General features: G+C 43.6%; 1 pseudogene across 1 annotated transcript; it reads left to right on the top strand.

Annotated features, from left to right (window-relative positions):
- The first annotated feature begins 9,835 nt into the window (after window positions 1-9,835).
- Window positions 9,836-10,808, top strand: LOC308286798 (small ribosomal subunit protein mS35-like; annotated as a pseudogene). Its single transcript has one exon. The product of its transcript is annotated as a small ribosomal subunit protein mS35-like (transcript).
- The last annotated feature ends 224 nt before the right edge of the window (window positions 10,809-11,032 follow it).

Raw genomic sequence — 11,032 nt, 5'->3', positions numbered from 1 at the left:
GTGTCAAAACCTCAAACATAGCAGGTCCTCCTCCCGTGGCTGTCTGTCGTCGTTGGTCAGCGCCAACCTTTGAAGTGAATATTTGGATCATTTTAATGAATGGCAGGAGGCAACGATGCAAAGAGCCACGTGTATGAATCACCAACAGTGGCGGCTCTAAGCAAGTTGGTGCCCCAGGCAAGATTTTTCCTGGAGCCCCCTGGCGGTAGTGTGCGACACATTCGCCACGTGGGGGGGCTTGACTATATGGCTTAATGCTTCACAGACATTTTCACAAACATTGGATTCAAATAAAGATGTATTGGTTCATTGGCTCCCTCCGGTGGCCAAAAAAGGATCACTAGGTTATAAATCTGTAGCTACCTACACATTGCGCTTTCAATTTTAAATAAAAAGGAGATAGTGAGTGTCAACAAGTGTATTTAATTAAAATAAAATACAGAGTACCAATGTCTTTTGTGCAAATACAAATAAGAGCACCACAGTCTCTCTAATCAGGGAAGAATATCAAATACAGTATCTACTGTCTTGTGTGCAACAGTGCAAATACAAATATCTGATAAGAGCACCTCAGTCTCTTTAATAAACAGAAGGTAATACAGAGGACCGAAGTCTCTTGTGCAAATAAAAAATAACCGAAATAAGAGCAACTCAGTCTCTTTAATAAACAGAAAGTAATACAGATGACCTAAGTCTAATAAAAAAGCAGCCGGAGCACCTCAGTCTCTTCTGCAAACCATTCTAGAACTGTACTCATCTCGTCTACTCCAGCGCGCTAATAACATCCATCTGCTGAATGGCATTAAGTGCCTCAGACCTAACGACTCAGACCACTTGTTGGGACATCTCAATGACTTTGTTTTTCGAGTTATCAACCATTCCTTCCATAGACGTTGAAAATTTGCAATAGTTCTTAGAAGTGGGAGAATCATTCTCTTCACAGTAGTTGATTGGACTCGTGCAAAGCTTTGCCTCCTCCATTTAGAACCCTGAAAACTGTCAGTGCAGGTCTGTCCTTATCCCTGGCAAGGTTCCAGTGGGATCCGTGTCTGGGACGACCCCTTGACTTTCTTGAAGCAAAGTCATCTATCACAGCATCATAGGACAGCTGTTGTGAGAACACGTGGTTAACTGGTTAATCCTAATGGCAAGCCTGTTGAGCCGTTCTTGCGCCATGGTAGATCTCAGGATGAGCTTGAGCTTAGAGACGCTCCTTTCAGCACTAGCCACTGTAACAGGAAGAGTGGCATAGATTCTTAGAGCCACCCACATATGTGGGTTTGATTCTGTCAGCCTCTTCTCATACATGAAGGTTAAGAGTTCCATGCTTGTCATTTGCTTTGGTGGCAAAGAAGGGACATCTTCCATTTCTGCTGCCAGTTCCATGCCATCAACATCATGGTGTCCATCATGGGTCAGAGCAGTGCTCAGCATGTGACAATGCTTTTGCAACTCTTCCTGTGACATTTTGTGGAAGTTGGTGAGCACTCCAAAAGTGTTGCATTGACTTGAATCTCTCATCAAGTGAAGAGTGGGTTGCATCCACTAATACATAAAGAATACCCTCATTTGTTTAGTGCATCGTTAATAGGGTCATCTGGATTCTCGTAGGAAAATGATTCTGAGAATGGCAGAGAGCTATTCCTTATGGCTGAGATCAGGGGTAGTTCCCAATGTTCCTGCAGAGATCCTTGATGATGTGCAAATCTGTCGACTGATAGGCATGGGGGCAGCCATGATGTTTGAGAGAAGAGAACGAACAAGATGACAATAGTCATAAATAAAATCCATAACAGGGTTGTTGTTGGGTTCAAAGTGAATCAAATAAAATACAATTCCTTAGCACAAGGCTGCTCTGAAAACTCCACTGGCCTAACCCGTCCAGTATTTCTTGTTGTCTTTCCACTGCTCCTCGTCCATTGTCTGCCTGAGCATCATGGATCTCTAAGAATGATGATTGAAAACAGAAATTGCATGGGGCAGATGTGACAAAAAAGTTAGCAACACCCACAGCCACAACACCAGAGGGAGCGCACACAATGATCTGATAACACAAACCCATAAGACAAATATGGGTAAATTCTCCTTCTACATCACTGCCACCCAGGTGTGGAATTCCTTGACTACCTCCCTTAAATATGTAGCTCGCTGGCATCCTTCAAAACTGCCCTGAAAACTCACCTTTCAGGAGGCCAGAGAAGGACGTAGTTATCTCTCTCTCGGTCGTCCTCAGATGAGCTTCCATCGGAGTCTCCAATCTTTCCGGTTCTCCATACACCCGGCCAGCTCTTAAGAGCTTTCCGCTCCCGCATCCTTCTTCAGGACGTCCACATACGTTAACGCGGAACGCCCTCGCGATCGATGCCCGCACGTTGCTTCCCACAGGACCAGCCTGCTGGCCGGGAGCTCCCGATGTCTGTGGCAGTGGCCGGCCAGCTGCATCCTCCTAGCTGCTACCTTCTTGCTGAGCTTCGGCAGTTGCCTGTATAGGTCCTTGTTGGTAATGTGGATGTTCTGGTCCACATTCAGAGCACTCTGGTGTAGCACCCATCCAGGGACTTCTGCAGGTTGGGTGTCAGGGTCCAGCTTTCGCAGCCATACAGGAGGACAGACACCACAGTGGCATGGAATAGGCTCAGCTTTCTTCTCCCATAGACAAATGAGAAGTGAGCACCCCCCCCCCCCCCCCTGTTTCCCCTATAATGTACATATATAGTGTTTTTATAACTTCAATATTATTGAATGTTTTCTTTGCTTGCAATTTTTTATGTCCATGAATTAAATGCTGAGGGCTTTCAATGTAAAAAAAATCAAACCTCGGTTTGAAGTGAAGCGGTGGACAGATAAAACCTCTATTCTGAATGTATTTTTCATCTGTTTTGATAATCTGCAATATATACTGCACAAGACAGATAGACCCTGAAGGCCAAATTATCATGTGAAGCTTGACCAATCCTCAAAGTATCCATTCATCTAACCGGGAGGGACACCACACATTTTGCTTTTTGAAAAAGCCTATCATTCTGGACTGATATTTTACACGTACGGGACAGGAAAAACCTGTTCATTCTGGCCTGGAGTGACCATATATGGACATAAGGTAACATACTTTGTGTTTTTGAAAAACCCTGTTCATTCTGGACTGACATCACCATATATGGTAATTAAATGGACATTCTGTTTTTGAAAAAGCCTGTTCATTCTGGACTGAAATTACCATATATGGGCGTGATACACACAAAGCCATTCATTGGAAGCGGTTTTCACCGCTTCAAAAAGACCATCAAATCTTATTTGAGATGTTCCTTTTAGGCAGGGTGTTTAACTGTACTTGTGCTGTACTACATTTCAATTGTATTGACTCTACTTTTTCTGTTCTCCATTTTTGTCTAATAAAATAATGAATCAATCAATCAAAAAACAAATAACTGAAAATATATAAAACTAGACTGCACTATGTTAAGGTGCCAACTTTCACCTTGTGCACTCTTGGCCATACATGGCCTGCTTGTGCGCCAGCAGAGTATTGCGATCGGAGCTGTCCGGTGCTGTCTGTATGTATTTGGATGGTTTAGTTGGCACTCTGCCGAGATGCCAACTTGTGCCTTGTTATTCATATCAGGTGGCACTGTATTATTTCAAGGGTTTTCCAATTGGATGATGTAAACACGATTTTTTTCAAGGGTTTTCCCATTGAATGACTTAAACACAGACAGACCCGCTTTCTGCTGGCGCAAGTAATGACACATACAGTACAAATAATCAAGAAATAATTTACTATGGACAAAATAAAGCATACTATTAATAGATTTATAATCACATTGTGTTAAAGAACAGTAGCTCTCAGCCTGTAGATCAACTATATACACTGTTTTTGAAAATTGAGTTGAATGAACCAACGACTGCACCACAGGGATGCACATGGGTTTCCATTTGGAAACGTACTTTTACAAACAATGTCACTCACCACTGTTGCCATCGCCGATGTTACGTAGTGACTGTATACATCCATATATATGGTAACAACAAGACCTCCGTCTATCATCACTTTCTCACGTCGGCAGGGTTAAGAACTTAACTAAATCACTCCCACCCTTCTTGGACCGGAAAAGACACAGTGGTACCCAGAGGAGGTACCCGCTGTGAGGTACTCTGGTATGCCGAGGAGCTTAGGTACGTTAATTGTCACTGGAGAATCCTCAGGCTTTCATGTGGATTCTGAGACACTGCCAGGTCCACCAGACGTGTAGTCTTCTTAACATGTCCAGCCATCTGTTCCTAACCAGTCTGTTAAAAGAGACAACAGCATATTTTTCTTCTTTTATTTTACTAGATTTTAAGATTTATGTTTTGCTGAGGCCTCTCCCGTCTCCCGTCTCCCACAACAAGTTTGCTGCAGAGGTAAAATAAATGCAGCTGTTCATGACTGTTCTGATTGACTGGAGTTTTTTGTCAGTGCTTCCACATGGGTTCTAGAATGTGTTCTGGAATCCTCTCCATAGTCGTCTTCGAGACCTCCATTGCTACACCTTCCGGTAGATTCCTCTGTATGTATTCAAGGTAAACATGTGCTGTAGAGCCTGTTATGTGAGACAGCTCGATGCACCGGAAATGTGTCCTCATCTCATACTGGACCCTATGTTTACTGAAAATGTGGACAGACTTCAAAAGTGTAAGCCTCTCAATATCCTTGGGAGGTTCAAAAACTTTGCTGAGAGTAATGCCAAGCTCCTTGGCTGCCAGAGTAGCAAATAACTCATAGCTGTCCAAGACAGCCCTGTCATGACCCTTGACCAACACAGACACTTTTTGAAATAGAGTGTCCGGCTCTTGTGTGACTGTAATTGATGATGGAGTCGTCCAATATGCAATTCCAGAATGAAAGGAAGCCGTTGGTGTCAGTGGGAGATGTGGTCGCCAGGTTATACACCTCTGATGAGTTCCACAGTTGCCTCTTGTTACCAATGTTGAGATTCCTGCAGAGATCCTTGATAAAGAGAGAATCTGCCGACTGATAGGCATGGGAGCAGCCATGATTCTGGATGTGTGAGAGAAAAGGAGGAAAGAGACGAGTTGTCAATAGAGACAACAGCATCTTTAATGTCTTTAGATATTTGTCTCCACTTAAATAGGATTGGTGACATCAGCAATGGTGTCACTCGTGATGTCAGAAGTTGTTATCATAGTTGAAAAGATGTTCATGTGCAGGAGACAAAGAAGAAAGAAAGAAAGAAACTTGTAGTGTTTCACAGTGTGAAAGCCATGTGTTGCCCAGGGCTACCCATGATTAGTCCAATTCAAGGTTGCATTTGTAGTCCTACAGCAGCCATTTTGAGGACCAACACAGGTGTTTTGATTAACGTAGAACATTGGTTCTATGCCAATCAGACAAATTGAACACCTGTGTTGGTCCTCAATATGGCCGGTTTAGGACTACAAATGCAACCCATGAATAGGGAAAGACAGGGCCACACACTCGCTGCTCTGGAACTACTCTGCCGGGACTGAGAGGTAAAACAATCTGGTGAGTGGAAGGACTAGGCTCTGTGGGTTGACTCCTGGCCGGGCCCCGGTGCATCCCCCATTCCGATTTTTTTTTTGAAGAATCGTTCACTCCTAAGCTTGTGATACAAGCACCAAATGTGGCATGAACAATGCCAAGGACTTATCCCAAAAAAGCTTGTTAGCCACTCAAAAAAATGCAACATGGCCACCATAAAAAAAAAAAAAAAAAAAAAAAAATGGGGTCTCATTGACCTTAGGAAAAAAAACACAAAAAAATAAATATGCTTTAAGTAGCATGTGAGGGGTCAAACTAGGGTTTTCTTCATGAATTTGAATCCATTGCAAACATTTGTTTTGCACGAACAAATTCCATCCGGCACAAAACATGTGAAAAGTGATGGCTCATCACTAAACCATTGTTTTGTGGGGGCCGTTTAGCCCAAGGAATGTTTTTTGTGCAAAACAAATGAGATTTTATATATATATATATATATATATATATATATTATTATTTTTTTACCCTGTATATTAAAGTCAATGAGACCTTTCTTTTGGAAGATGGTGGCTATTGTTTTTCTTTTTTTTTTTTTTTTTGCTAACACGGTTTTTGGAAAAATTTGGTCCTTGGCATTCATGCCAAATTTGGTGCTTGTATCACAAATTGAACGATTGTGTCACAAAGCAGCTACTGTCAATATGACTGATATGCCCATAGGCCTATTATGAAGATCTATAAGTCTTTCAGTCCTTGTCCCTTTTATGGACATATATGAGTGTCAGTCCATGTCCCTTTCATTCCTATATATAGAGATCCCTGATGTCATCAATATAATTATGTGCAATTGCCAGTATATGGGCATTCTGATTTGAGGTTGGCAATATGGCACAATTATATCAACATTTCTGAGCGGTGCAAACCGTTCCTATGTCTGGCTTTGTGTGTATGTTATACTTGTCCGTATGAGTGAGCACAGAACTCCTTGTATGGAGTATGGAGATACCTTACATCACAGACTGGCATTGTGTGTAGGTCCTTATGTCCGTATGAGCAGGAGATGTCCGAGATGTCACGAGACTAACATCATAGAAAGAATGCATAGACTGACGTCACCACAGCTAATCACGGACAGAACGGCCCATACAAGGAGATATTCATGTGTGTCGTGTTTGATACAATGCGCCATGATTGTAGTTGAGCAGTACCAACAAGGTCGACTGCTGCAAGCCCTAGACAAGGTAAACATCAGCCTCCTTTAGGACATCCTCTTTTTGAAGCGGTGAAAGCCGCTTCCAAGGAGTGGCTTTGTCTGTCCTGTACATGTTTTTTTGATGATTCCCATAGATTCCCAAGGAGTGGCTTTGTCTGTCCCGTACATGTCCCGTGCATGCAGAATTGAGTATTGACAATTTGACATGACAATTTGGCCCTCCAGACAAAATCATTAATTCATTCAGAATGCACATAGAAAGTATAGATCTAGAACACAGAATGTATAGATCTAGAACACAGATTTCATAGCTCTAGAACACATAGAATAAAAATTCACTGCTTCACTTCGAACCGAGGTTTGATTTTTGGTGAAAGTAGGGTGTTCAGTATGAAGTTGTGATGGCCCAAGGTAACAGGAAATAATAGTGAAATAACATTATGAGGGCTGGGGCTGCTGGCTCCTATTAGGCATCTTGGTTTAATTCCTCCTTGGAGACCTCACCTTAAGCTGAACCCGGACAAGACGGAGCTACTCTTCTTCCCAGCTAAGTCTTGCCCCATGCAAGATCTCACTATTTCCATAGATAATGCATTTGTGACTTCAGTTCCTACTGCTAGAAACCTTGGTGTGGTCCTGGACAGCCAGCTATCATTCAAGGCACACATTGCATCAGTCACCCGGTCATGTAGGTTCACACTCTATAACATCCGTAAAATCAGACCCTTCCTCACCCAGGAGGCAGCCCAGCTCCTCATTCAGACATCTGTCATATCAAAGCTTGACTATTGTAACTCTCTCCTCACTGGTCTCCCGGCATGTGCACTTAAACCTCTCCAACTGATCCAAAATGCCGCGGCACGACTGGTCTTCAACCAGCCTAAGTTCTCACATGTCTCTCCCCTTCTCCGCAGCCTCCACTGGCTCCCGGTTGCGGCCCGCACTGAATACAAAACACTGATGCTGACCTTCAAAGCAGCCAAAGGTATGGCTCCTCCATACCTCCAGAAGCTGATCAACCCCTACACCCCCACCCGGTCACTAAGATCAGCCAACACAGGGATGCTGACAGAACCCTCGCTCAAAACTCCAGGGCAAAAATCCACTCGTCCGAGACAGTTTGCCCTCCTGGCCCCCAAGTTGTGGAATAAACTCCCTGTCGCACTTAGAACAACGGACTCACTCGCTAGCTTTCGCCGTGGACTGAAGACTCACCTTTTCAGACTCCACCTAAACCCTTAGCACTACAGAAAAAGAATCAATGAATACATGAAGCTAGTTAGCATTTGTTTTTGTTTTTTAGGTTTTTTCAGAACTTTGATTATATTGTGTTTTTTCTAGATAGATATCCATTTGCATTTGTTATATTGTTGATGATGTACTGACATATTATCTTGTTTATTATTGTGATGTTATCTGCTTATTGTAAGTCGCTTTGGATTAAAAGCGTCTGCTAAATGCCTAAACTGTAAACTGTAAACCTCAGGTTTAAACAACCGCCTCATTGTTAATATTGTATTCAGTATCTTATAAAATTCCTTTGGACATTTATTGAATTCTCATTAATTAATCTTGTGAAGTGTTTTACGGTACACATAAGTGTGTATCATTATTTTATGCTTTAACTATTGAAAAATAGCAGATATACAAGCTCACAGCGCGGCACCGAGAGCCACGCTGCGAGCTTGTAGATTTGCTATTTTAAAAAAATCGTGAAAATTAGAATTTTGACCTGATTCTATAGGTGTCTTTTGAATCCTTCTAAGATTTTTTGAAAAAAACCTATGTTTCTATGTTTCATCTGTCTAGCCATCATCAAAGAAAAGGTCTTAACTGGAGCTCAGTTAGTCTGTTCTTGAGAGACTACTATGTCAGTGGTTCTCAAACCTTTTCATGTGAAGGACCCCCAAAATTATATGTATTTGGCCACGGACACCCATCTCAAAATATTTAGTTCCAGGGACCACCCAGAAGCAAAATTTGAGTTACAAACTGTTGCGAAGGCTCTCAATTGCTCTCACGTCATACCGGCAGTTAACAGTTGACATGATTGCGCCTTGAAGTTGAATCACCATATATGGAAATGTCTAGTTAGTGACCTCATCAGGATGACATCATGCTGATGTCACCCATCACGCTGATATCACATCGTACACAAAGGAGCGGCCCATATATGGAAATGTCTAGTTAGTGACCTCATCAGGATGACATCATGCTGATGTCACCTTCATAAACAAACAAGCCCTATAAATAGGAGCCTTTGACACCGGAGAAGCGGGAAGCATTCTTCGACTCAGACCTTATCGCCAGGATCACCTAAGCTTATAGCTTATCATCACCTCCAACCATCTCAAGATACTCAGCTAGTGCTCCCAGCAAGACTTCAGAGCCTCTCATACGATTCAAGGCATCTCGGTTAAGTTCTTACCGGACACCACTGCGGCGGGTCCTAACCCTAGAAACCAGTTCCTTCTGAGTAGCTATTTTACACAAACGTTTGCTTTAAAAATACATATATTCAAAGATTTGCACACATTTTCACGACTTTTTCAAAAATAGCAGATCTACAAGCTTGTATATCTGCTATTTTTCTATAGCTAAAGCATTCAATAATTCTAGGCCTAAATGGGTTAAAAACAATGATATGCACACCAAAATCGCAGCTGTGTGAAGGGAATAAACACGACACACATGTATATCTCCTTGTATGGGCCGTTCTGTCCATGACATCAGCTGTGGTGATATCGGCCTCTGCATACTTTCTATGACGTTAGTCTCGTGTGAGCTGTTGGTACTGCTTACACTTCATATAGGGACATACACACAAAGCCAGACGTAGGAGCGTTTAGCACCGCTCAAACAACTGTCTGACGATGTAAGGGACTTTTTTTCGTTGCAGGTGTAATCGCTTACTTTACTTATACTCTGAGTTAAAATCATAACCAGATAAGTTGAGACCGAAGCCTCATCTCAGTTATATTATCTCATCTATGCAAGCTTTGATCTACTGCTACATCTAAATTGTCCCTTGACGGCTTCCGTCCACAAAGGCCTACAAAATGCCTTTGGAAGAAACCATGGCAACACACACATGCAAGATGTTATTAGTGTTTTTAGGACGAATGAAAAGCCCTGCTTTTGCAGCACACAACCAGCTGGGCAGGATGACTTACTCCACAGCCCTGTCTACTAACAGACCCCATTCAAATAAAGGATTTCCAGATAGAGGCAACAGAGCACCCAGGAAACCCAGGAGAGAACCAGGGGAGCCCAGGACAGAGAAGATGGCAGTTGATCAGGACTGGACTACCGTGTACCCAGCCTGGGCCCCCTTCAGACCTGGATCGGTACCCTTGCCCGTGCGGATGGGCAAGCCCGTGAGGGGAGGCGTCCCCCCGGAGAAGAAGGGAAACCTGGAGCTCATCAAGATTCCCAACTTTTTGCACTTGACCCCAGCAGCCATTAAGACACACTGTGGCGCTCTGAAGCCCTTCTGCACAGAGTGGCCCTCAGCTCTGGAGACTGACGCTGCGTGTGACGAACAGCGAACACTTCCCCATCAAGGTGGAGAGCACAGACTATGTTTCCGCTGGGACCTCCCTTAGAAACCCTTCTGCTCGCATCGTTCACCTCAAGGTAAAGCTGTCCAGTTTGAATCTGGACGACCATGCAAGGAAGAAGATGCTGAAGCTGGTTGGGGACAGATACTGCAAAGAGACCGATATCCTTAGCGTCACAACCGACAGTTGTCCTTTGAAGCAGCAGAACACTGACTACGCCATGTACCTTCTGACCGTCCTCTACCACGAGTCATGGAAAACAGAGGCGTGGGAAGCGGAGAAGACGGTGGCGGACATGGAGGAGTACTGCTGGGAGGACAGTCCATCCCAGAAGAAAGTCCTGGACACCTTGGTTCGCGTGAAGGTGGCTGAGGAGGTGGAGGAGGGAGACGCGTAGGCGGTGAGAGAGCAGGCTATGGGGCGAGCAGAGGTACAGGAGTACCGGGACTCGGTCACCAGACTGAAGAACGAAGGGGAGAGCGAGAGCACCATGCTGCAGTACAGAGAGGCCGTCAGGAAGCTGTTCAATCTGTAATCCATGTTAGGACTCGTGTGAGTGTGACCCAAACATTTTGGACAAAATAGCCAATTTTACATCAAGGTGCCCAGATGTCCCTAGTGCCCACCTATCCTAGCCATAAATCATAACACCTGTAGAGGTCGCTAATATTCGGACGTTACGTCTCTACAGGAGTTATAAAGGGCTCTTGATGGTTGAGCTCCAACGTCCATATTCGGCTCAAACATGTACAAATCAAT

The sequence above is a fragment of the Nannobrachium achirus genome (assembly GCF_963921795.1).
Source record: "Nannobrachium achirus genome assembly, chromosome: 6".
Classification (NCBI taxonomy): Eukaryota; Metazoa; Chordata; class Actinopteri; order Myctophiformes; family Myctophidae; genus Nannobrachium; species Nannobrachium achirus.
Note: the sequence above shows the minus strand (reverse complement) of the source record. Positions and strands in the feature narration are given on the sequence as shown.